Genomic DNA, 25,987 nt, shown 5'->3' on the forward strand with positions numbered 1-25,987 from the left:
TGTGCCCTGGTCTTTAGATACCCTAGAACAGAAGCTAGACACCCTTGAGGCCAGTCAAGTTCAACAGCCCCTGAGACTTTTGGAGTGGAGGGACCCACCGTAAGCAAGAGTTAATAGAACAATGGGATTGCCTGGATAAATTTGCCCGTACAAATTATCAGCAACGTCTTCCTATGGAGGGATATAAGGCAAACAGACTCCTCGCCACACTCTTTCACAACGAGACACGCCTTCCGCCTCTGGCAGGGATCCGCGATAAAACAGGTAGGTTGGTGTGTACACAAGGAGACATCCTGCAGGTCTATGTTTCCCATTTTCAGAAACTCTGTGCATCCCCACTGCACTGTTCAGCCAGCGAGAGGCACAGTTGTTTGGCAGCCCTGGAGGTGACATCCCTAAACAGGGAAACGAGGGACAGTTTAGGGACCCCCCCTGGCTAAGGAAGAGATAATGGCAGCAATGAGAGCACTTAAGACAGCAAAAACCCCCGGCAGCAATGGCTTGCCAGCAGATTTTATCAACGCAGTGTGGGTACAATATCCGCGAGACTCCTTGAGGTCTATACTATAGCTTTTGGAAAGGGGATACTTTTGGCATCTTAGCCAGATAAGGAATTTGCAGAGGTAGCTTCATATCATCCTCTTTCTATGTTAAATGTGGACACAAAAATCCTGAGTAAGGTTCTTGTGATGCATGCAGCGCTTGCTGTATTTGCGGCAATTAGTTAACAAAGACCAATCTGGGTTCCTGAAGACGAACACCCTCTATAACTTAAGAAGACTCGTGCTGGTCCGGCATATTTTGGCCTCAGTAGAGGACCTGTATCCCCTAGGCCTCCTTAACATTGAACAAGCAGTTGATTCCCTCTTTTGGGACTATTCATCTGAGATACTGTGGAGGGTGGGCAATGGGGAATCTTTCATGAAATGTGTTCAGATGTTTACGAAAAACCCACGGCAAGGGTGAGGTTTGGGGGAATGGCATCTCACCAATTCCCTTTACATCATGGGACCAGGCAGAGCTGTCCTCTATCCCCTTTATTATTTGCATTAGCAATGGAGCCAGTGGCACGTCAGATGCGCAATGCCATGCGGGGTTGGTAGTGTGCAGATAGGAGGGAATACATATGTGATCTCCTTATATGCTGATGATGCCCTATTTTAATTGTGACAGCCTGAATATTCAGTTCCCTTCATGGTCCACACTGAGTTCATAGTTATATCCAGGTTGATGTTAATCACACCAAATCTAAATTGTTCTCAGCGGGAGGATTGACTGGTAAACCAACAAAGGCCCTTCCTCAGACTGATCTGACTTGGGAGACTAAGAACGTCAGGTACCTGGGGATCAGACTGGAACATTGAGAAATGGAGTTTGGGGCTGCCAATATGGGGAGAGTGTTGGAGCGACTGAAAACCTCAATAAGGTTTGGGCACACTCTACACTTATCCTTGTTGGAGAAGCTAGCAATAGTCTAGATGATTATAGTCTCCTGCTGTCTTTAAGTCTTTTAGAGAGCCCTGTATGAGATTCTTAGGAAAGTGTTGATGGGCTTAAATAAACTAATTGTTGAATTGTTATAGTCCTTAGGGAGGAAACATGTGGGCCTTTTAACACTTAAACGTACCTCGGGCAGGGTAGACATCAAACTAACCTAGATAGAATTGTACTATCTTTTGGCCCGGCTACAATATGCAGTGCATTGGTTTGATGACAGGGAGACCTGGGAAACTCAACAGTTACAGAGCTCATGTGGAGACAAAGCCCTCCCTGAGTTACTAATGATGGGTGCTATGGTCTTGACCACTGTGCCAACTGTAGTGAGTCAGGTATGCAGGTACTGGGAGCTGGCAGTCTAGATGGGTTTAAGGCGGGTCCCCTTTGCCCCTGAAATGCCAGTATGGGCTCTTCGTCCCTGTTCGATGATTGCAAAATGAATGTCCATAAGTATATGGCATAAGGGGGTTGTGAGACAATGAGGGACTTGGATCCTGATGGACGTTTTATTACTCTTGCTGACTCTATGGCTTCCTTAACAACAGTCCATAGAATCTGACCCGCCTCCTTCCCTGAGGCTCCCCTGGAGTCTCGTACTTTGGTGGCCATAATAAACTTAGGAGGTGGCCATAGATTGATTTCACATTTATATAGGGCCTTGATGGAGGACCTGCCTTGCACTGACCTTCCAGTGCACACCAAATGGCATAACATATTGGGGACACCTCTGCAGGCTAAGAAATGGGTGCCATACATGAGGGGGTCAGGACTGCACCCTCTAAAGACCGATTCAAGCTGGCGCAATTTAATGCTATCCATCAGGTCTACCTGACCCCAACCACAATACATTCTATTTACCCAGACATGCCCAAAATGCTATCATATAGATGCGGATTTCATACATATGATTTGGAATAGCCCACGTCTTCGAGGGTAGTTGGATGAGGTACTTGGCTCCCTGAATTCGGCCACAGTTTGGGACATCCACTCATATAGGGCGGTGCCTATTCAGACAGGTTCCCGTCCAAATGAAAAGGAAGTTAATTAGGAAATGTGTACTTCTGGAGCTTATGCTAGCTAAACGCAGAATAGCCATTTACTGGCTGTCCCCGAGCACCTTTACTGTAGAAAAGACATGTATGAATGGGCGAATGCGGAGGAGTGCCAAATGCTTAAATCTCTTAGGGGTAACAAGCTCATGGATTATTTGCAGGCCTGGGCTGCAATGCATATGGACTTATTGGCCCACCTGATGCCCGTCCCGTGTGAGTTGTGTAATTTAGGGAGTTGGAGTCCCCAAGAATAGGGGTGTAGGTGAGGTGTGCACTGTTTTTTCATGTTCATGCTATGATGGATATCTGGTTATGGATGTGGCAGGACCGGGAAGTTGTCCTGGGACCAATGGATGGACTGGGGTCCATTGATGATGGTTGTCAGACTATGTAATGTTGTTATTACACTGTTAAGTTGATTTGTCGATATTGCATCTTGATGTTGTCTGAATGCCAATAAAAACCCACACACAAAAAAAATAAACTGAAGATGTAGAAGGGGAAGTTAGAGTCTGATTGGAATGGTGAGTAACTGGGTTAAATGTTCTTTAGTGGCGGCCACTGATCTATGATATGATCAATTGGAAGCAAGCTTAGATGGCTCTGTTTCCTAGTTTTCCTGAACTGCTTGTGGTTAGATCACTAGTGTTGCGGCTCTGACACATTGCAGGTTCTTAAACTCCCATGAACCTCCCGCCATTTTTCAGCCACTTGAGTAGTCGACGCTTGACGAGGTGGGCAGATGCAGAATGGCTTTTTTTGTTAGTACATCGTGTGGCACCCGCTTTTTCAGATATTCTGGCTCTTTGCTATGTTAGACTTTATGAACAGTGCACAGAACGTTAAATTTGATTCTAACATCTACTTGAAGCCCTAGAGGGCATTCATGGTGGATTTGATGTGGTCATGCTTGCAGGAGGTTTCCACACCATCTGGCTGCCTGATTCTGTAGTCTTTATATCCTGGCAATGAGTTTCTGGGAAGGATGACAAATAATAAGTATCTCTAGTGCATTTCCATGCAATCTTTGACCACTCTTTCCTGAATGTGAGATCTTCTAAAAAATATCAGCGGTGTTAGTGTCACTAATAGACCATTAGGTACTATATTAGCCCTCACATACTCTGTCATTATTGTCCCATGTAGGGCTGTCTTGATTTGTAGTTTCCTAGGTGTCTGTAGGGCTTTCCAGTCATAGAGCTGGCATAGAGTTCTCTCGCAGGGCCCATGGAGGACAGTAGTGCCACCCCCACAGGGAGCAATGCCCGATGATGAAGCATGACACTCCCAAGAGTGTGTGAGGGCACTCATTTCTAAAGGAGAAATTCCCCCTTCTTCATCAGACTAGGAGCACATATAGAGACCATTTTCTAACTTCTGTTCTATTTAACCTAGTAGGTTATATCTTTCTCTTTTAGGAACAGTTACCAAATAGTGAGTACATACAACAAGACTACACCAGTATAAAGATGAGAATTCAAAACTAGATGACTCCAGGGCAGAGTTCATAGCACAAAACCAGAAGATGCTAGTGTAGAGTTCATAGCTACAAAGTTATCCAGTATACTTCAGTGTGTACATGAACCTGACTCAATCCCACATGAACACACAAAGAGATCTGGCAACAAGGGCCCCAGCTCCACACTCACCCAGCGGTCCCAGGTAAGCGCTGACCATGGATCCTGACAGCAATATACAAAGGTGTTTTGCGGTCATGGAGTCAGAAAATTAAATAAACATAGGGTTTCCAACTACAAAATATCCTTCCGCCATCCTGACTTTCAGAAGTTGCCGTTTTGACACTCTTTCTTTGTGATAGATACATACCCAATCTTTTTTTTTCGTTGCAGATTTATATCGCTCAAACTCGATCCGAAGGTATTGAAGCCCTTTACATGAGCACCAGTTACTTTACACAAGGACACATTCATTTTTTCCCTTCTTTTTGTTTGGTAGGCACGGGTAGATTAAGTGACTTGCCCAGAATCACAGGATGTGGAGTCGAGCCCGAGGCTCAAACCTTGGTTTCCCAGCTCCAAAGTCAGCAGTCTAGCCATGAGACCACATCCTCTCCTCTATTGGTGAGTCACAATAGAATTCTTCAGTGGTTGTGACTTGAATTAATTTCACGAACCACTGTATGCTCACACCAGTGTCTTCCCAGCATGTCAAATGTATTTCTAAAGAAGCAGGAGCTGTCCCGTTAAAGTCCATGAACTGCTTTATAAAAAGATTTGACATGTGGAGAAAGCAAACTCACGGGCGGAGATAAGCCCTCCCATGCTGGAATCCAGCACTGTAGTCACAGTTATTTACAGCGTGTCACAACCGCCTCATTATTATTAATATTAATAGTAATATTCACGAGGTAGGATCTTTGTAACCCTCTGTGAATACACATTGTTGCAATCCTACCCGTTAATACATCATTTGTGTCACAAAGAAAAGGCAGTTCACCAGGCAATTGGTGTGCAATTTGCATATCCTAGTTTGTGAACTGCAGTTTGTCCATCAGGCCCCAGTTCATGTTTCTTTGTGGTAGGAATCCTCTAGCTGGGCAGCCCTGAGCCGATGGTGGTGAGATGCCCACAAGGTTGGATATTTCTGCTGAAGGTCCTGCTGGAGCTATTTTCTTCTCATGACTTAATGCTCCGAGCCAGACAATCTGGGAATTCTTATCTGCAGAGTTTGCGACTTTCTTGTGTAGCTTCAGCTCTTTGTCCCAATCCTCCAGAGGTCACATCTTTTCAAAGTCCGAATTCCTTCATATGCCGTACATCTTACACCTAGCCGCTTCTAAATCTTCTAAACTATGTTGTTTGACCGGTAGAGTCCTGGCAGATCAGTTGGTTCTAGACATTTCTTGTGTACTTTGAAATTGAGCTGTTGGGGCCTGTTATTGAAGAACGGTATTGGAGTCTCATGAGACACTACTAAACTTCAGAAGACTTAATTAATGTAGCAATGAAATCAGAACTTGTAGAAATGTTTATACTTTGTAAAATAAATCTTCAACAGGGGGTTGGAAGTGGTTGGGGGCAAGGGGACGATGGGAAGCTAGCAACCTGCTAAATTTACCTGAAAAAGAGTCAACCTTAGTTGGCTAGAATTTCCCCTTTTTCCTAGTGTCAAATATCTTTTGCCAATGATTATTACACATTTATTGAACATATATGTTAGCCTATAGGTTCACCATGTAAGTTACTTTCTAAGGAAAGAGGCACAGGACCCCATTGACAATACCTGTTTGCATAATCCTCAAAAAAATTGAAATTTCCACATGAGTAACTGATACCTAATTTATAGTGTGTAAATCTAGGTAAAGGTTTGTGGAATGCAAGTACATAAATTACTCCAGTTTGCATAACACATGCAAATATTTCAGTTAGCCTACTTTACAGAGGGAAGGAAAATCCCCTGCAAATGAGGTGAATCCTCGTCTAGGCGCAACAGGTGGGCAATCACAAACATATGCAAATGCATTCGCTCTTTTCAGCATATGCGTGTTACTCGAGGGGCCGTAGCATATACAGCTGTGTACCTCTTTTTTTGAGTTTGGGGTGTTGAAGTTCATTCATATAACTCAGAATTTCACCGGGTTAAAGCACGCACTTCAGCCAGCACAAGCCAGGAACAGGGGCAGTCCCTGCTCGCTGTTTCCTATTTTTGCTGTCTGTATTTCATGCGAGAAGTTGGAGCAATTCCAAAATATATGTATGATCTTTAGACTCGTAAAATTTCAAACAACAGGCCCTCTACACTGAGCCACCGCAGCTCTCCGTGATACCGCCCCTGACACATTTGGATGTAAATTCTGCTGACAGTGTAGGACACCATGCCAATTACTCGGTTTACACAGGTGGAGCCATAGGAAAAAGAAACATAGATTTCCAAGGTTGAATGAAAATGGTGTATAATTTCCTGACAGTATGTATGCGCACTCCATGCAATGAATTGAATATGCTAAGTGTGCCCTTAGCGCAGTAAATTGGTAGCAGTTCCAAGAATCAGGCGTTGCACTGTGACTATAAGTAGTTTTACTAGAGGTGGGAAGCCAAGCGGGGCTCCAGCCTGGCTCAGGGTGAATGTCTGGCTGCGGCTCGGCTTGCCCTACTGGGACCAGTAAGTCATAATAAAGTCAAGTGTCCTTGGCTCAACCATTTCCCCTCTTTATTTTAGTTTTAAAACACAAGAACTACTCATAGGCTATACTAAGTATGCCAGTGGAAATGAACTCTAAAAAAGTGTTTTTCCAGTGTGTGAGGACCAGAGGTGAGCTGCGGTTCGTATTTATCTCTTTGAGGACCTGCCAGACGCCAGCCCTCTCTTTGGTTTGCTGATCAGTGTCACTCCTGTCCTTGAGGTGCTGGCCACTTCCTCTTTACTGTTTACTAAGTCAGGGAAGGGAGTGCAAGTGACACTAAAATAGCCTCCTGCCTTCCCTTTCCTTCCCTTTCACTTCATTTCATTTCATTTCTCAAGGCATCTTGGCATTTTATACCTGTATCATGTCAGATTGAATTAACATGAAATAACTGAATGCAAACCATTGTCCTTTGATCGTAAAAGGGTGAGAGATGCTCTTATAGTGGTTGAATTGAACAAGGCATCACCAGTAAACGTGGGTTCTTATCCAGGCTGACACATTTGAACAGTGTGATCTTGCGCAGATCACCTCACTTCAACTTGCCTCATTTTTTTAGAGTGTCAAATCTGAGACCGCTTTGAACACACTTAGTCCAGGTGTACTATAAAAATCGAACACAGGAACGGACAAGCAGACACAAATGTGACTGCACACACAGTAACAAAGCTGGCCATACATGCAGTGCCTGTGCAAACGGACACCTCCTGGCTCACTCATGGCATTATTGTCAGGGCACTGGGGGAGCGAAACGTTTATGTTGAAAAACTATTACTTTTCACAGATCTCAGTGCAGTTATGTAACGTAGGACGAGAGTGAAACACAAGCGTTCAGGGAGTAAATATCAGTATCTAAATTTCTTTCTCATATTTTTATTGGATGACATTTGCTGTATCATTTCCATGCCGAATCTTTTCAGGGCCTGGCTCTTCAGAGCCAAATCTGTGGCTTGAAACCAAGGAGGTTTTTATATAGAGGGAAAAATTGGGGTGTGAACTGTCCCACCCATGGCTGTTTCCAAATTCCTAAAGGACCCTACAGTCTTTCTGCCCTCCTGAGAGGCTGATTGAGCATTAACCCACACTTTTCCCTCCATTGGGGCAGAAAGCCCACTAGTAATCAGGGAATTTTAGATTTATGAAAAAGAGTGGTGGTGAGGGTGGCCATACTCACATCTCTGAAGGGTCTGACAGTCTTTCTGACCCAGGGGGAGGAGGGGTAGCGTTTTACTGCCAGTATGTCAGAAGTTTATCGTAAAAACCCTCTAGCCACAAGGGAGTTTTCATATAGAAAATAAAAATGGTTCGGGGACTGGCCCGTCCTGGCATCGGGCCAGACTCCCAGCCCCTAATGTCCCATGGGGGTAGATTGGAATGCTTTACCCCAATCTACCCCGACGGGCATAGAGCTCAAGGGATGCCAGGGATTGATTGAAAAGAAAAGGACATTTTGGCTGGCCCCTAAACCCCAACTGTCTTTCTGCCATCAAGGGGCCATAGAACATCCCCCTCTACATGGCAAGCCGTTTTTTGACATATGGGCCAGCAGAGATTGGCTTGGTAGTTTGGTTTGCCCTGTTCCCATCATGCACTGGGACAGGAACAGACTAATTTGCATATAGCCAGGTTCTGAGCTGGGATGGTGCAGTGAGCTAAAAAACGGTGATGGACTAAAACCATGATCTATTGACTTGGTAAGAGTATTCTGCATCATTCAGAAACTCTGTCCATCACCACCCCCCTTTTCCAAAATCGGTTTTATCCACACTATGTGTGGGAGGGTATACTCAGACGTGAGTCCCTTGCTCATTGCACCATCAGGATTCAAGCAAGCCGGGCCGAAGAAGGCTGTGATGCCAGAAACCGGTCCCCGGAAGCTTGTTTCCTTCCCAGTATAAGAATTGGCTTGGTAGTTTGGTTTGCCCTGTTCCCATCATGCACTGGGACAGGAACAGACTAATTTGCATATAGCCAGGTTCTGAGCTGGGATGGTGCAGTGAGCTAAAAAACGGTGATGGATTAAAACCATGATCTCTTGACTTGGTAAGAGTATTCTGCCCATCACCACCCCCCTTTTCCAAAATCAATTCAGGCTCTGTGCCAGCCAGCACCCTGAGAATCATACTAACTGTGAGTATTTCTGAAACTTATGGAGCCCGGGGAATCAAAGGTTGGTGCAGCTTGTATGGATCCCAGCGTGTTTTCCTACCCAGAATAACCTGCAAATGCCACATAATGGGTCGAAAAAGGCAATTGTATGGCAGAAAACTTATGCAGTACCAGCCTATTGCTGAAATCTTATAGCTACTGCATTATGGATAGGAAAGCTTAGTGGGATTCACATAAATCACACAACATGGGACTCCCCTGGGTGTCTAGTTATCAGAAATGTCTGGGTTTGACAGCTTTCCCTGGATGCTGGCTGGGCCCAGGACAAACAACTCAGCTTCGCACAGCCAGAATGGGTCAATTTGCAAGACAAAAATCATGAAGTTTACATGTTGTGTTTTGGGGCCTTTATTCTCTCAGGGCAATAGGCCCAGCCACACAAGTGGGGTAACATTTTTTTCTGTAGAAGTGTGGCTATGCTATGTGGAAGCACTTTTGTGGATCCCACTGATTCTGGAACTTTCCATCACAGAAATGTGAGGAAAATCTGTCATCTTAGCCAAAGTGTGACATTTGCAGGACGTTCTGGTTAAGAAAAGGTAGTGGGAGACATGCAAATTACACAAAGCTATACTCACCTGGGTGTCTAATTTTCAGAAATGTCTGAGTTTGGTAGGTTTCCTTGGACACCAGCCGAGCCCGGGCCCAAATACTTCATTTACCCACATCTCCACTATTAGTCAATTTGAACGGCAAAATCTTGATGTTTCTTTGTTGTGTTTTGGGGCTTTTCTGTCACAAGTGATATGCCCAGCCACATAGGTTGGTTACTGTATTATCAAGAGGAGTGTGGGAATGCTGGGTGGTAGGAACTTTCCTTCACAGAAATCTGTTTTGACGATTACAGGTTTTTTTTTTGGCTAGAAATGCAGTGGGATCAAAGCATGTCACAACTGCTTCGGGTGACAGGCTTTCATAAATGTCAGTGTTTGATAGATGTTCCAGTTTGCCGGATGATCACAAGCCCAAATAATGAAGCAACCCACATTGCCAGAATGAGTGAATTTGTATGGTAAAATCTTGATGTTTCATTGTTGCTTTTTGAAGCTGTTTTTGTTGTTTGCCCAGCATTCTGTGTAAGAAAACCTATTGGAATCCACACAATTAATACTGTCTCAGACTACCCTGCTGTCTAGTTTTCAAAAATGAAACACACAAAAGGTAATAGGAGAAATGCTTGCAATTTATCTAACCACTGGTGATCGCTCGGGGTAGCATCCCAACCCATCGTTCTTTTACTCGCCATGTCACCTCAGTTTAGACCCAGTCATCTGCAATTCAGTCTTGACCCTGCTCTCCATGGGAATAGTCCAGCCCGAACTACCTAGTCAGGTCCTGCCTGAACCGGAAACTGGAATGGCATGGGGAGCAAAACGATGGATTTAGGCCATATCTCTGTACTGGGGTGAATGTTTGACATTGATCTGCAATCTGTCCATCAATGGTTCTTTTTGTAGTTGTTGGGTTTCCTTAGTTACCAGCAGAGGGCAGGCTGAAATACTGAAGCTAGCCATACTGTCAGAATAGGTTACTTTAAAAGACAAAATATTGTTTCTTATGTGTTTTGGGGTTGATCAGTTGTGGGCAATAGGCCCAGCAACACATTTGGGGTTCCATTATTATCAGGAGGAATTTAGTAATACAAAGTTTTCTAACATTTGTTATTACCAATTGAATTCCTCAACATTTTTGGCTGCCAGTGTGTAAGAAAAAGCATATTATGCCAAATTCCCTGTGAATCACACAATAGTATGGGTATCCCAAATTCAGAGATGTGCAAACAACCACTATTCTTAAATAAATTATATTGGGCACATTCCAAAAATGCATAGTATTCCTTCCGACCCATTTTTCATTCATTCGATTTTAACACATGAATTGATGCATGGTTGGCACCCAATACTAAAATCGATATAAGCTTCCAATCAGTTTTCTCTGGGAATCCTGTGCTTTTGGCCACCAACAAACATCGCATATCCTTGAGTCCAGAAGATTCGGATGGATGTGATAGTGTATTATGTTTGCAAATTGGCTATCGGGGCATACAATTACTGATAAAAATGTTGTTGCCTCTTTCTAATTTTTTCTACTAATTCTGATTATCTTTTGATTTCTACAATTGATTTCTTTGGGAAGGAAACCATGAAAGCCCACAAATGACCCCGTTATGAATTCAGTATTGTGTATACTTTTCATTTAAAAAAATATATCTAGCTTTACAGGTTCACCCCTGGGTTTCACAGCGGTTTTATCCAGAAACTGCAAGCAGGTTGAAATAAGACACAAAAAATAGGAAAAATTAGCTACCACTTGGAAAATTACAAAACCTGTGTAGAGGTTTTTTTAATTTTGCCTGTTCTTGAAATATGGAAATAGGGAGATATCAGTGCATCAAGTTTTTAGTATAGCACTTTTTTCATTTTTTTGAAGACAATCAAAATGATCGCTACATTTTTGCTATATTCCAGGGTACCACAAAGAGAACCCATAAATCCTGAGTACCTTAAAAATCCACAACATGCGAGAAAAAAGGCTCAAACTGGATATCTTTTGTGGAATGGCTTAAGCATGACCTGTTCCAAACATAAAAAAAAGAGCTCAGCTGTTGGGGGAAAGAGAGCAGCCTCAGCATTTAAGCGGTTAAGGACTCAGTTTAGAGTTGGGCAGGCAGCCTGTCATGTTTCAGGGGAGCGGAGGTGATAACCAATGTTACCCTGGTAGACTACCGACTGCCATAGTTAGAGACCTCCACCGGCCTGGGGAAGAGCTCTCTGAGCCTTTAAATAAGCTGCCGCTCAGCAAACTTTTAGTTTCACAAAAGAAAATTTCCAGAGCAGGAGCTTATTTTTGTAAAACTCAATACTAATGTCCCTGACAGGAAACAGCCTTTAGTACGCATGCTTAACATTGCATGCCATTACAATGTGGTCGTAACATCAACAGCGTTGTTATATCGCGATCAATTACATCGCAAGTCGTTACAACGACTTGCCGTAGAGGGCAAAAGGTGTTGGATTTAGAATCCAACCCCCTGCCCTGCTGTTGCACAAACTTGAGTAGGAATAGAAAATTATACTATTCCTAAATCCAGCTTGCCCCCTACAGCAATTTGTTGAAACGACTTGCGATGTAATTGTGCGCGTTGTAACGGCCACGTTGTAATGACATGCGATGTAAAGCAGGCGCGCAACACCCATTGGACTCAAAGGGCTTCAGAACCTCCCCTCGTGTGTGGCTGCCCGGGATAAGACAGTTTCCCAGGCACACACACAGCCGCACCCGAGCACTTCACAGGTCTTTAAAAGACCATTTGCATGTTAATGAGGCCTTGCTGTTGTTTCACCCCTTCTAAGAGCCCCTGCAGCTCCACTCTTCCTATTGCTTAAAGATTCAGCCACCCCCGAAAATTTTTCTTAGCCCCCCCCCGAAATTTTGCTCTAGTTGCGCCTCTGATGTAAAGCATGTGTACTAAAGGTATATATCCGTCCCTGACTCCTTTGGAGTTTCCTCCTGGGGTGTGGGTACTATTTTTCTTTTTTTCTGATCATGATTGGCAGACTTTCCCTAGCAGTCCCAAACAGTAAAGAAAATGTACATCAGGCCATGCATTCTAAATAGGACGAACAGTCTGTTGGGCCGTTGACGCACGGTTTACACCAGCAAAGCCACAAAGGGACACCACTAGCAGAAAGATCTGCCCAGCACAAAATAGGGTGAATGGATTGTCTGTTGAAGGACAGGGTCCTTCGCCGCTTAAGGGACAGAGTACACTGTCTGACTAACTCTACATAATGCTCTAAGTGTCTTATTCATGAATGCCACATTGACATTTAGTTCTTCTGTAATGTACAAGCAGTGCCTCTTTTAAAAAAAAATTTTTTTTTTATAAACAAAGGTACAACTTATTTCTCTAAATCACACCTGTCTTTATAATTCGGGCCCCAATGATTCTGAAAGTACTTCTCCCAGAATGTAGCATGCTAGTGCGAAACAAAAAATTGATTAGCCAATACATACATAAAAATACGTTTTCGATAATCTCTAAATCCAATGGTAATGTGTTTTTGAAAGATGTCTAGCTATCGTCCTGAAATATCTCTACATAGCAGAATGGGACACCCGAATGGCATGGGAATGGAGCAGTTTAGCTTTAAAATACCTGATAATACATTGCCATTATTGTGGGTGTCTATTAGGGAGAGGGGACTACATTTATTTATTTATTAATGGGTTTATACCGCGCTTGAATCGACTCCCGAAGGAGTATCTCTGCGCTCACACGCCCGTGGCTAATGGAAGGAGAGGGGACAATCCAAAAAGAGGGAGCTAATTTGTGAACAGGAAAGTTTTCATCCTTTTCCTGAAAGTTAGATGGTCCGAACCTTGTCTGAGCAGAAGAGGGATCTTATTCCATAGGGCAGGACCGACCACTGACAGGGCTTTACCGCCCTGTCTTGTCTTTTTCACAGCGGGCACTCGAAGGAGAAGCTGATTGCTGGACCTAAGGGTACGGACGGGGTTGTATGGAGTAACTTTTTCTGCCAGATACGCAGGTCCTACTCCATATAGGCCCCTATGGACCACGCAACAGGTCTTGAACTTCACCCTTTGGCGAACAGAAAGCCAGTGTAATTTTTCTAAGAGGGGTTTAGAGGGGGATCTTGTGGGGGCATTTAGGACCAGCCTCGCAGCGGTGTTCTGTACCACTTGAAGCTTACCCAGTACTACATCATTGGCCGATGCCAGTAGTCCGTTGCAATAGTCGAGACGACTAAGCACCAGGGCCTGCACCAAAGTTTTTCTTATGGTATCTGAGAGTAGAGGAAACACTCTACGGAGGAGTCCTATAACATGAAAACAGGATCCTACTATGTTGTTTCCATGCTGCTTTAAGGATAACTCTTGGTCCAATCGTACCCCCAAGTTTTTCACCACCTGTTTGGGTTCGGGAACCGGGCCTAAGTCGGACGGCCACCAATCAGGTGTCCATAGCATTTTGGCATCCCCAAAGAGCATGACCTCCGTCTTACCCACATTACATTGTAGGAAGTTCGAGGTCATCCACTGAGAGACCGACTTCATGCCTTCGGAGAACGATTTTTTAACCTCGGAAGTAAGAGATTTAAAAGGAAAGAGGAGCTGGGACACTGGAATGAAGCCGAAAGCTCTCATAATCCTAGCCAGGGGGGCCACATAGATGTTAAAAAGGGTAGGGCTCAAACATGAGCCCTGTGGCACCCCCTTTGTGATCTCTACCTCCGCTGATCGGAATACTCCCATGTTAACACATTGAGTGCGATCAGATAGGAAACTCCTCAACCAGGCAAGTGCCATACTCTCAAGTCTGATCTCTGTAAGGCGCCCGAGCAAGATGTTGTGGGATATAGTATCGAACGCTGCCGATAAATCCAACAGCACCAGGATCACCAAGTAACCCTTATCCTGGTACATGCGGGGATCGTCTGTTACTGACAGGGTGCACAGACATAATATCGACTCCAAAATATCGTTTGGACAGAATATCGAGTTTTAAATATCGTTTGGAGAAAATATCAACAGGACAGAATATCGACAGCCAAAATATCGTTTTTAAGGTAAGTGAAGTAATATCGACTGTAAATAATATAGAAAGTGAAAATATCCAAGTATATAATCTAGATAGTAAAAAATATCGTTTTTTAAATAATATGTAATTATTTATAGTGTTTTTATGTTATAATATGCGTGAAAAGTGTCATTTTATGTTATAATTAGTTTTAATTAATGATTTTTTTTTAATTATTGTGTAATTTTATTCTGTAGCGGGTTGTGGGTTTATAGGGGAATAGGGTGGGAAGTAATTTAATTATAATTAATTAAATATGTAAATTTATTAATTGGTAGTAATAATTAATTAATTGGTAATTAAATAATAAATGTTAATTATTTAAAATTTAATTGGTAATTAATTTAATTTAATTTATTAATTGCTAATTATGTAAATTAAAATAATGTATTTCCTGTAGCGGGTTGTGGGTTTATAGGGGAATAGGGTGGGAAGTAATTTAATTATTATTTATTAAATATGTAAATGTATTAAATAATATTTGTTAATTAATTAAAATGTAATTGGTAATTAATTTAATTTAATTGATTAATTGCTAATTATGTTAAATTAAAGGGGTATTTTTAGGGTTCAGGGTCAGTTTTTAGTTTTTGGGTAAAGGGGTATTTTTAGGGTTCAGGGTCAGTTTTTAGTTTTTGGGTAAAGGGGTATTTTTAGGGTTCAGGTTCAGTTTTTAGTTTTTGGGTAAAGGGGTATTTTTAGGGTTCAGGGTCAGTTTTTTGTTTTTGGGTAAAGGGGTATTTTTAGGGTTCAGGGTCAGTTTTTAGTTTTTGGGTAAAGGGGTATTTTTAGGGTTCAGGGTCAGTTTTGGGTTTTTGGGTAAAGGGGTATTTTTAGGGTTCAGGGTCAGTTTTTAGTTTTTGGGTAAAGGGGTATTTTTAGGGTTCAGGGTCAGTTTTTAGTTTTTGGGTAAAGGGGTATTTTTAGGGTTCAGGGTCAGTTTTGGGTTTTTGGGTAAAGGGTTTTTTTAGGGTTCAGGGTCAGTTTTGGGTTTTTGGGGTACAGGGGTACAGTGTAAAGATAAAGTAAAATTAAATTTACATTAATTTAATTTAATGAAATGAAATTAAATTAAATTATATTTAAATAATTTTAAATATTTAAATTAAAAAAATGATTATATACTTACCAATACTTACGTTGTAATGGTAGTGCGTTGTAAAAGTTGCGTTGTAACGTCATATATCCACTGTTGCACTCTTTGCAGTGGGAATAGTAATTTTTACTCTTTTGTATTTGTACGTTAATAATATTGGCTATTATTTAATTAAATTTTGTTACTATATATATATATATGTTTTAAGAAATATGATTAAAAAAATATTATTTTTTTACTTTCATTAATTATTTAATTATTAAAAGTTATTTTAAGTATTGTTAATTATATTTTAGTAATTAATTTTTTATATTAATGTAATTAAACATTGTTTTTATTAAAGTCGATATTTTTTACAACTATATTTTTGTAAACGATATTTTGTACTCGATATTTTTGTACTTACCTGTTTGTACATACAAACTCGATATTTTGGTTGTAGATATTTTTTCCTCGATATTTTGGGTAGTCGATATTTTGGTAGTCGATATTATTTCAGTGATCCTACTGACAGCAATGCCGATTCGGTGCTGTAATCCGGCCTGAAGCCGGACTGGGAATAGTCCAGACTCCCAGTTTGTTCGATAAAATTCAAGAGGTGTTTATTCACGTGCTTCTCCGTGAGCTTGCTCAGGAACGGGAGCAGAGATATGGGCCTGAGGTTGGACAAATCCGTCCATGGAATAGAGGAGTTTTTCCGAATGGGTCTCACCAGTGCCCTTTTCCACTCCAATAAAACACGGCCCTCGGCTAGCGAGAGGTTGCCAAGGCACTGGATCCCAGGACCGATCGCCCTGCCAACCGCCCGCTTAATTCTAGCCGGGAGGAGGTCAGATGGACAGCCACTCTTGATTTGGTCCACCAGGTCCTCCACCTCATTCAGCGAGATGGCAGGAAACGTAGTGAGCACACCAGAATTAGCTGTATTTTTGACCCGTGGCAATGCTATTGGCCAGCTTGTAGATAGATTAGAGTCAGTGAGTTTGTCATAAATCCTGTCTATCTTATTGGTAAAGTAGTGGGAAATATCGTCGCATAGTTGTTGCGACGATAGATCAGGACTCTCGCAGGCTGCTGGTTTTATGAAGGTTTGCAGAATCTGATACAAGACCTTGGGGGCGTTGCCTGCTACCATGAGTTGGGAAGCAATACGATTCTTACAGGCTGCTCTAATGGCTTTGTGATAGGCCGTACAGTAGCAGATTCTGTCACCCTCCAGATGAGACGATCTCCAGACCTTTTCAAGCTTCCTGCAGGCCCGTTTAAGAGACCGTAGGTGCTCAGAAAACCACACCTCCTGCCTTTGTGCGGGGCGTGACTTATAAAGTTTCAAGAGCGCAATGGTTTCTACCTCCATGTGGATAGCCAGCTTATATTTAGATAAGGCCACCTCAATATTATCCATGGGAGCGATGTGAGGCTCTACAAACGTCTCTTTAAAAACCTCCTCGGACATTTTATGCCATTGTCTCCGCCACAAGGGTAGGGGCAAAGGTTGACTGAAGTGCTTGCCTGAATTAGGTATCCTAAATTCTAAAATGAAATGGTCTGTCCAACTAACCTGCTTAGGAGGATGACATACAAGCGTAGGTGAATTGGAGAGTATTAGGTCTAATGTGTGCCTTGCCTGGTGGGTGGGGCCCATGTTATGCTGTGTTCAAGTTCAAGTTCAACAATTTATATAGCGCACTACTCACCCAGGGGGTCTCAAGGCGCTTGGGGAGGGGGTTTATTATTTACTGAATAACCAGGTTTTAAGTTCTTTTCTGAAGGAGATGTGGTTCTGTGTAAGGCGGAGGTGAGTGGGAAGTGAGTTCCATGTCTTGGCCGCTAAGTAGGAGAAGGATCTGCCTCCCATGGTGGATTTTTGGATACGTGGAACTGCGGCGAGGGCTTGATTGACGGATCTAAGTTGGCGGGAGGGAGTGTAGAAGGACAGTCGGGTGTTGAGGCATTCGGGTCCTAGTTTGTAGAGGGCCTTGTGTGCGTGGGTGAGGAGACGGAACGTTATTCTCTTGTTGACGGGGAGCCAGTGGAGGTCTTTCAGGTGGCCGGTAATGTGATCTTGGCGAGGGATGTCCAAAATGAGTCTCGCTGATGCGTTTTGGATGCGTTGGAGTTTTTTCAGTAGTTTGGCTGTGGTTCCAGCGTAGAGGGTGTTTCCGTAGTCCAGTCGACTCGTGACCAGTGCGTGGGTGACAGTTTTTCTTGTCTCGGAGGGAATCCACCGGAAGATTTTTTTGAGCATACGAAGTACGTTGAAGCAGGAGGATGAGACGCCGTTGACTTGTCTGGTCATCGAGAGAGAGGAGTCTAGGATGAAGCCAAGGTTACGTGCGTGGTCTGTGGGTATGGGTGCTGTTCCCAAAGCCGAAGGCCACCATGAGTCATCCCAGGCAGTGGGGGATGAGACCCAATAATGAAAGATCTGTCAGTAAAGCCTGGGCAGCCGCACTATCCTGCTGCTCACTGTGGACATTGAAATCCCCTAGAAGTAGAAAGTCACTGCCCGGGTTAACATGTGGGGCCACTGCTTCCACTAAAGAGACGGAGAAATTCATGCAGAGGCCGGGGGGGCGATAAACCAGAGCCCCCTTCCAGCTGTTCCTTGCCGGAGTATTGATCTTTAAGATCATCAATTCCAGATCCAAGGTACAGCACTGGTCCAGTATGGAGATAGTTATACCACTTCTGTGGACTTTGGCTATACCACCGCCAATCTTAATTGGGCGATCTAGTCTGACTATTTTGTATCCATCGGGGATCCCCAAGGTAATGGCTGGAACAGAGTGTGGTTTTAGCCACGTCTCCGTTAGGAAGCATAAGTCAGGTTGTTAGGTTGAGATGAGGTCCCAAACCTCCATATTATGCTTGGGCAACGATCTAATGTTACAGAGCAGGCTTCTCCACCCTGGTTGCATGTTAGAGACATCCCCAGATATTGTTCCTAGTTGTTTAAAAACATCATCATTATGTTGCGCCTGAAATCGACAATGCCGACATGAGAATGGCCCTTCCGGGAGAGATCCCACCTCCCTGACACAGCCCACCAGAGGAGCACTCTGTAAATCTAATAGTTCTTGAGATGAATAGCTCACCCGTTTATTTGAGTGGCATCCTCGGTTTGGAGAAGTACAAGCCATGGCCCCTGGCCCCGTCTGGTCGTCTCGTTGCAACGAGAGGGCTAAATGGCCCTTCCTGTCTGAGAGCTAGAGCGCTAACCGCTCCTGTAGGCGGAAGTATCTGGCTCTGCCTGTCCCTCCCTCCGCTCAACGGTACTGGTTACCGAGTCGGACTGGGGCGGGCAGGCTACAAGATCGAGCACAGGCTTCCCTCCGGTAAGTGTGGGCCCCCCAAATTCCCCTTGCGGCACCAGTGATGTTAAGCAGCCAGAAGTGAAGATGCAGTGCACACAGTTTAAAATAGATTCAGCGATATTGTTAAAATTCGACAAATATATTAAAATAAATCAGGAGTCAGAAGCATCAGGAAAGCACCATCAAATAGTATTGCGCTCAAAGAATAACTCACTAGGCGTGAAACGGGTCGGGGAGACTCTGCCACCGTCCTCCCTACCGCGATGCGCCCGCAGCTCCTCGCCGCCTAAATAGCCCTTCCCGTCCGAGAGCTAGAGCGCTAACCGCTCCTGTAGGCCGAAGTACCTGGCTCTGCCTGTCCTGCCCTCCGCTCAATGGTACTGGTTACCGAGTCGGACCGGGGGGGGCAGGCTACAAGATCGAGCACAGGCTTCCCTCTGGTAAGTGTGGGCCGCCCAAATTCCCCTTGTGGCACCAGTGATGTTAAGCAGCCAGAAGTGAAGATGCAGTGGACACAGTTTAAAATAGATTCAGCGATATTGTTAAAATTCGGCAAATATATTAAAATAAATCAGGAGTCAGAAGCATCAGGAAAGCACCATCAAATAGTATTGCGCTCAAAGAATAACTCACTAGGCGTGAAGCGGGTCGGGGAGACTCTGCCACCGTCCTCCCTACCCCGATGCGCCCGCAGCTCCTCGCCGCCTACATACCCATTCCTGTCCGAGAGCTAGAGCGCTAACTGCTCCTGTAGGCGGAAGTACCTGGCTCTGCCTGTCCCGCCCTCCGCTCAACGGTTCTGGTTACCGAGTCGGACCGGGGCGGGCAGGCTACAAGATCGAGCACAGGCTTCCCTCCGTTAAGTGTGGGCCCCCAAATTCCCCTTGTGGCACCAGTGATGTTAAGCAGCCAGAAGTGAAGATGCAGTGGACACAGTTTAAAATAGATTCAGCGATATTGTTAAAATTCGGCAAATATATTAAAATAAATCAGGAGTCAGAAGCATCAGGAAAGCACCATCAAATAGTATTGCGCTCAAAGAATAACTCACTAGGCGTGAAGCGGGTCGGGGAGACTCTGCCACCGTCCTCCCTACCCCGATGCGCCCGCAGCTCCTCGCCGCCTACATACCCATTCCTGTCCGAGAGCTAGAGCGCTAACCGCTCCTGTAGGCGGAAGTACCTGGCTCTGCCTGTCCCGCCCTCCGCTCAACGGTTCTGGTTACCGAGTCGGACCGGGGCGGACAGGCTACAAGATCGAGCACTGGCTTCCCTCCGGTAAGTGTGGGCCCCCAAATTCCCCTTGTGGCACCAGTGATGTTAAGCAGCCAGAAGTGAAGATGCAGTGGACACAGTTTAAAATAGATTCAGCGATATTGTTAAAATTCGGCAAATATATTAAAATACATCATGGTAAGAAGGAGAAGGTACTGGAATAAGCATTGGCAAAGCCATTATGTCTTGATCTCCCCAACGGGCAATGGCAAAAATAATATGCCTGGCTATGGTTAAGGGGAGTGTGTGATAGTAACTGGGCAACTTTGCATGTTGATTGCTGTCTTAGAAAGATAATACCATAATGAAGCAACCTCTTGGGTACCACATTTATTTGTGTACAAAGAAGATCTTAATTCAAATATCTGTTATCAAGACAGTAGATTAAAACAAATGAACTTGCACAAGTAATTAGCGAATAACGCCAGCCTGCCATAAAGACTAGGGGACATGTTTTCTAAACAAAGAAGCCATAAACCTACAATCAAAATGTCATCATGTCAATTAAGTAAATACATCAAACAACACACACTGGATGAATTATACACTATACTTGTGTTGCTTCTGTAGTGCAACAAAGGGGCTGCTGGAGCACCATCTCCAATAGGAACACAAATGGGACAATGTAACAATCCACAAAATGCCACGACCTTGATGAATAGCCGATCAAACCACAGGGAAATCACGGAAAATCCATGAAAACCAATGTCTGAAGTGGGCGGACCCAAAGCACCCTTCCTTTGTACTACCTTTTACTTACCCTTTTAATAAAGTAATTACCATCTGATCTCACAGACAGATAAAGCTATATATTGAAAGGCCTAAAAAGTAGTGGGATTCTAAACAAAACATCTTGAAGTGGCACACAGAGTAGGGTTGAAAAATAGTGTCAAAGAACGAAGTCTGCCGTGCTCTCTGAGCCCAGCTAATTTTTCTAATGCAGGCCTACAAATACTCTGGCTGGACTCATCCACGTGCTGGAGTGTAGCATCATGAGAGCCATTCCTGGTGGTGCTGAGAGGCTGACTGATTTTGACATGCAGAGTAAAACAGGGTCAAGACTGATTTGCATACGGCTTGATCCAATCTAGGGTGACTTTCAGAGCAAAAGAATGATGGATTAAACCCAGATCTTTGTGACAGGGGTGAATGTTTACATTGTTCAGCATTCCATCCATTATTTGTTCCTTTTGAGTAAAACACCTATAGCACAAAATGGAAGAGACCGTCTATTTATATGCCTCCTAATCGATTTGCAAACACAACCGCAGAGCACCAGTGGACTTCATTGTAGATCACGTTGTGTTGTGCTTTGCTGCGCTGTGTGCCATGTTATGCTGCTGTGCTGTATTGAGTTGTACAACAATATGTGATGTTATATTGTGTTAATGGCGTGTTGTGTTATGGAATTGGGGGTGCAGCTATCATTCATGCAACAGGTGCAGTGGCACTGGGGCCCAAAAGTGTCACTCCACACAAATTCTGACTGCTTTTTAGGTTTCGCCTATTATCATTCGCTTGCGAATGTAATAGGCGAAAATTCAAGTGCTCGATCGACTCGTCAAACCACTGCGGTTTTTCCACAGTGCATGTGAGTCACGTGACCACAAAAGCGGGTCACGTGACCACACAAGCACGCGCATCTCCCTAATCCGCCTGCCACACTTCTCCTCCCCTCGCTCGCATTCCCGCCCCCCCACTAGGCTCTCCCGCCCCCATCCGGCTTCCCTCCACGCATCTCCCTAATCCGCCTGCCACGCGTTTATCTTTAACAATGGCTGAGGCTCCTTTCATTTCTGTGGCTCGGCTTGTTTTTCTTTGGCATTCATCTCCAAGCGCGAGCAAAATGCTTTCACTTTCGCGCTTACTGAAGCTTCCCCAGCCGTCCACTGGTGAAACACTCCTCCAGACACAGTGCTTCATCTTTTTTTTGCTTCCTTTATTTCATCGGTTGGCAATATTTTTTTTAAATTTAATTATTTGTTTAGAATGCAGCGTGTTTTGTGTGCTTTGAGACGCATTTGCTGCTGCCAGTTTAAAGTTTCATTAAAGCTGCTTCCTCCTGGTCGTGTCTTCATTTTGAGATGGCTGGTGTGCGCTCTCTGCGACATGCCTTCCATTTACTGTGCTTACTAAAGCTTCCCCAGCCATCCACTGGTGAAACACTCCTCCCGCCCCCAGCCCGCTGCCTCCCAGCACAAACACACACAACGCTTTTAGTGCTGTCACTGCGGATTGTTATCCGAGCGGCGCCAGCATGGAGCCGTGTTCTCTGTGACAAATAACATCCCGCTGTGAGAATACCAGGGTGCTCTCGTGTGTGGCGGGGGCTTCTGGTAGTGCCACTTCTGCAGCCTAAAGTGACCGGCTTACAGCCTCACCCTGGCTCATTTGAAAGAGGGGGAGGGTATTTCTTCATTACATGGAGGTGGGCCCAGGGGGCACCGCAGTCTGTAACACTGAGACATCCTTGGCACACGAATCACAGTAGGGGAGAAATTTTCAAAACTGATAGTGTTTCATTTTTGTACATTTACAGACCTTCGTGCGTACATTGCCCTCGGTAAAGGCATATATGGGAGAGAGGAACATAGCGCTAGGCGGAGGAAGGGAGACAACATGCACTCTTGGAGAGAGCTGAAACAACTGAAACAAGCATTAACAAGCACTGGCGTTGCCAATAGGTTTCGCATTTGGAAAGTTGGAGCTATTGGTTTTGTAAATGACATTTTATATTTATATATCGTTATTGGCATTGTCAATAACAATATATAAATATAAAATGTCATTTACAAAACCAATAGCTCCAACTTATCAAATGCGAAACCTATTGGCAACGCCAGTGCTTGTTACTACTAGCCATCCAATAGCAAAGGGGCATATTTTCTTGCTTGCAGTAGAACACATGGCTTCATAGCAGTGTTTTTAATTGCTGTGCCGTCAATAATGGTATATTTCAGCCCAGCTTAGCTTACTGACTATCACTTTTACAAATTATAAAATGGTCTTGGCAGCAGAGGGCAGTAATAATAGTCAGAAAGCCAGAGGTGGTAAAAAGGAGGTAAGGGCCTGGATTTACAAACCTTTAACGCAACACAACACAGTAAATGAAGTTTCTGCCCTGCATGAAAGGGAGAAAGCAGAACTGAGCTGTATTTTTAAAGAAATGTCACACTTCTGCTCTCTGTGCTGGTGCACTCTGGGCTGCCTAGCACCAACGCAGACACCCTTTCCACTTAGTGCATGGGTACGTGCATTATGGTCAGGATCAGTTTTGTGCCGGAAGGAGTATCTTTGTGATTGTAACACAGGAGTGGCTTCGTTGGAGGCTTTTATATCTCTGTACATGTGCTGGAGAATGCAGCACACATGCACAGAGGAATTAAAGAGGAGAAATAAAGATACATCGGCCTTAAGCTGATGCACCATTTTGGTGCAAATCCTTATCTACAACTCTTTGTAAATATGGGTTTGAGTCAAAATACATGAGTGGATGCAAGGGAATGCCCATGCACTACCCATGGCCCCATGCATGCTTTGCTTTGTAAATGCCAATGGATTTTATGAAGGATCTGCATCAAAAAAACCTTTGTAAATGCGAGCCTGGAGGTTGCAAGTCAAAGCATAGTCTTAGCAGTTGCTATCTTCCCGTGACCACTACTGAAGATCTATGACTCAGGAGCATCCCTGACAGTGTACTGCTAGCTTCCCCACTGCTGAATCACCCTGTGCCTGGCTAAATTGTCAAATGCAAAGTTCACACTACAAACAAGCATGCCATGGTATCTAAGGTATGTTGAAAACAGTACAACAATGCAACAGATAAAGCACAAATAAAGGTATAACAGATAAAGCGCACTTAACGGAAATAAAGGAGATCAGCACTGCACAAGAAGGGATCAGCAGGTGAGCCTAGTAAGTATAGATTCATATTTTTATTTGGTATAGAGGGTAAGTCGTATGCAGATATTATATTCGAAGAAATTCAGCCATGGGCAGATGAGAAGAACTTAATTCAAAGCTACCAAACAGGTTTTTCCCAAATCCCTCAACTACTGACAACATCCTACTTCTGTCTGTTGGTTGAGAGCCAGCTTGTGGCCAGAAAGAGAACATATTATACTTATTTTATTGACTACAAGATACATTTTAACAGAGTCAGTTGGGGCCTGCTGTGAAAGAAATTGTCCATTTGGAGCTTTCCAGGTCCTCTGTTGTCAGCTACTGTCATACTCTTGGGTCCCTATAAAAACAAAGAGACAGACGTCACCTCTTAGAAAAAATATATACTAACTGTGACCTTCAGAAGGTATGTTTATTGGCAACCTCTTTAATTAATTCATACATGGCAGATCATGAACTTGCCTTGCACTTCCAGAATTATTATCTTTTCTCCCTAAAATAGGAGGCACGTTTTTTAAGATATTATAGTAAATACATAACATAGATTGCGCTTCATTCTTTGAATAATGATTTGGGGCTCTATAGCACCCAGAATTATTTAGGCATGTATTTAAATGAAACCAAAATCATAGCATTTTGAAAAAATACAAAAATGACCAAAATTGGTTTTTGAAAGATTGGAAAATTGAGACATTAGGCCAATATTGGTACCTGGGGTGTTTTGTTTAACGAAAGGGGTGCTTTTTAAAAAAAGTTAGCTTTGATGAAAAAAAGAGCAACCTTATGTATTCATGCGATTAAAATGTTCTTCGTAATCTCCTCAGTGCCACTTTTGAGCCCATGAGTGTGAATATTAGTGTTCCATTGTTTCCAGCTTTGACTTGTGGCCTTGTGGTGAAAGCAGGACATGGCATACACGTTTTAGACTTGGCCTTATGTATTTTATATCGACAAACCCAAGCACAGGTTCGGTATACAACGGTAACCACGCATTTTTTACAACGCGGTACCGTTACCACGCTACTTTTACCACGCAAGTCGTTACCACGACTTGCGCTGGGGGGCGCTCCAGGATAGTAAATAGATTAATTTACTATCCAACTCCTTGCCCTAGAGTCCACGGGGACTGGAGTTGGAATAGTAAATTAAAAAATTTACTATCCAGCGCCCCTCCACGCAAGTCGTTGTAAAGACTTGCGTGGTAAAAGTAGCGTTGTGACGGTACGCGTTGTAAAAGTACGCGTGGTACCGTCATATATCCCACAGGTTCATTTGGAATTTAAGATAGTGATGCATAATTTAGAGCACATACCCTATTTTTTGAAGTATTCTTTTATGGGCAACATTTGCAAAATAATGGTCTTTAAAGAGCCTAATTTGGATGAAACATTAGCAGCTCAAGGACATTTCTCAATCCATGGGCCCTATATTGTCACTCTGAAATTGAAAGTCTTAATGTTGCAAGTGATTGGGAGATTTGGCAGAGGTGTATGTAACACATACATTTGGAGAGCTTTTCTATCTCGACCATCTTACTCAAGAATGGCAATGCACAGAAACAAAATTGCAAGAACCCAGTTTTCCAGATTTCCCTATCAAGAGTTAGATCAAAATCAATCAGCCGCGGCCGCTGCAGGTGAGAGCGGTGGGGCCGGCTGAGTGGGGTTTTCGAGAGACAACCACAAGAGAAAATTACATCAATAATTAATTATTTTTCCCTCGTGTACCTGCAGCGGCTAAAATCAATCCATAAAGACAACACCTTCCAGTAGGTTTTGGATCAGTGAAAGCAGGATCTGGGTCTTTCTTTTCCCTGGCTAATCACTGACAACAATCCTTCTGGTGAATTAGATCTTTGCGACTTTGTATTGCATATATGAGGAGTCATACAAGAGGCAACTTCCTCAACTTACCCTTTAATAGCATATGA

This window comes from Lissotriton helveticus, chromosome 3_1, assembly GCF_964261635.1.
Source record: "Lissotriton helveticus chromosome 3_1, aLisHel1.1, whole genome shotgun sequence".
Lineage (NCBI taxonomy): Eukaryota > Metazoa > Chordata > Amphibia > Caudata > Salamandridae > Lissotriton > Lissotriton helveticus.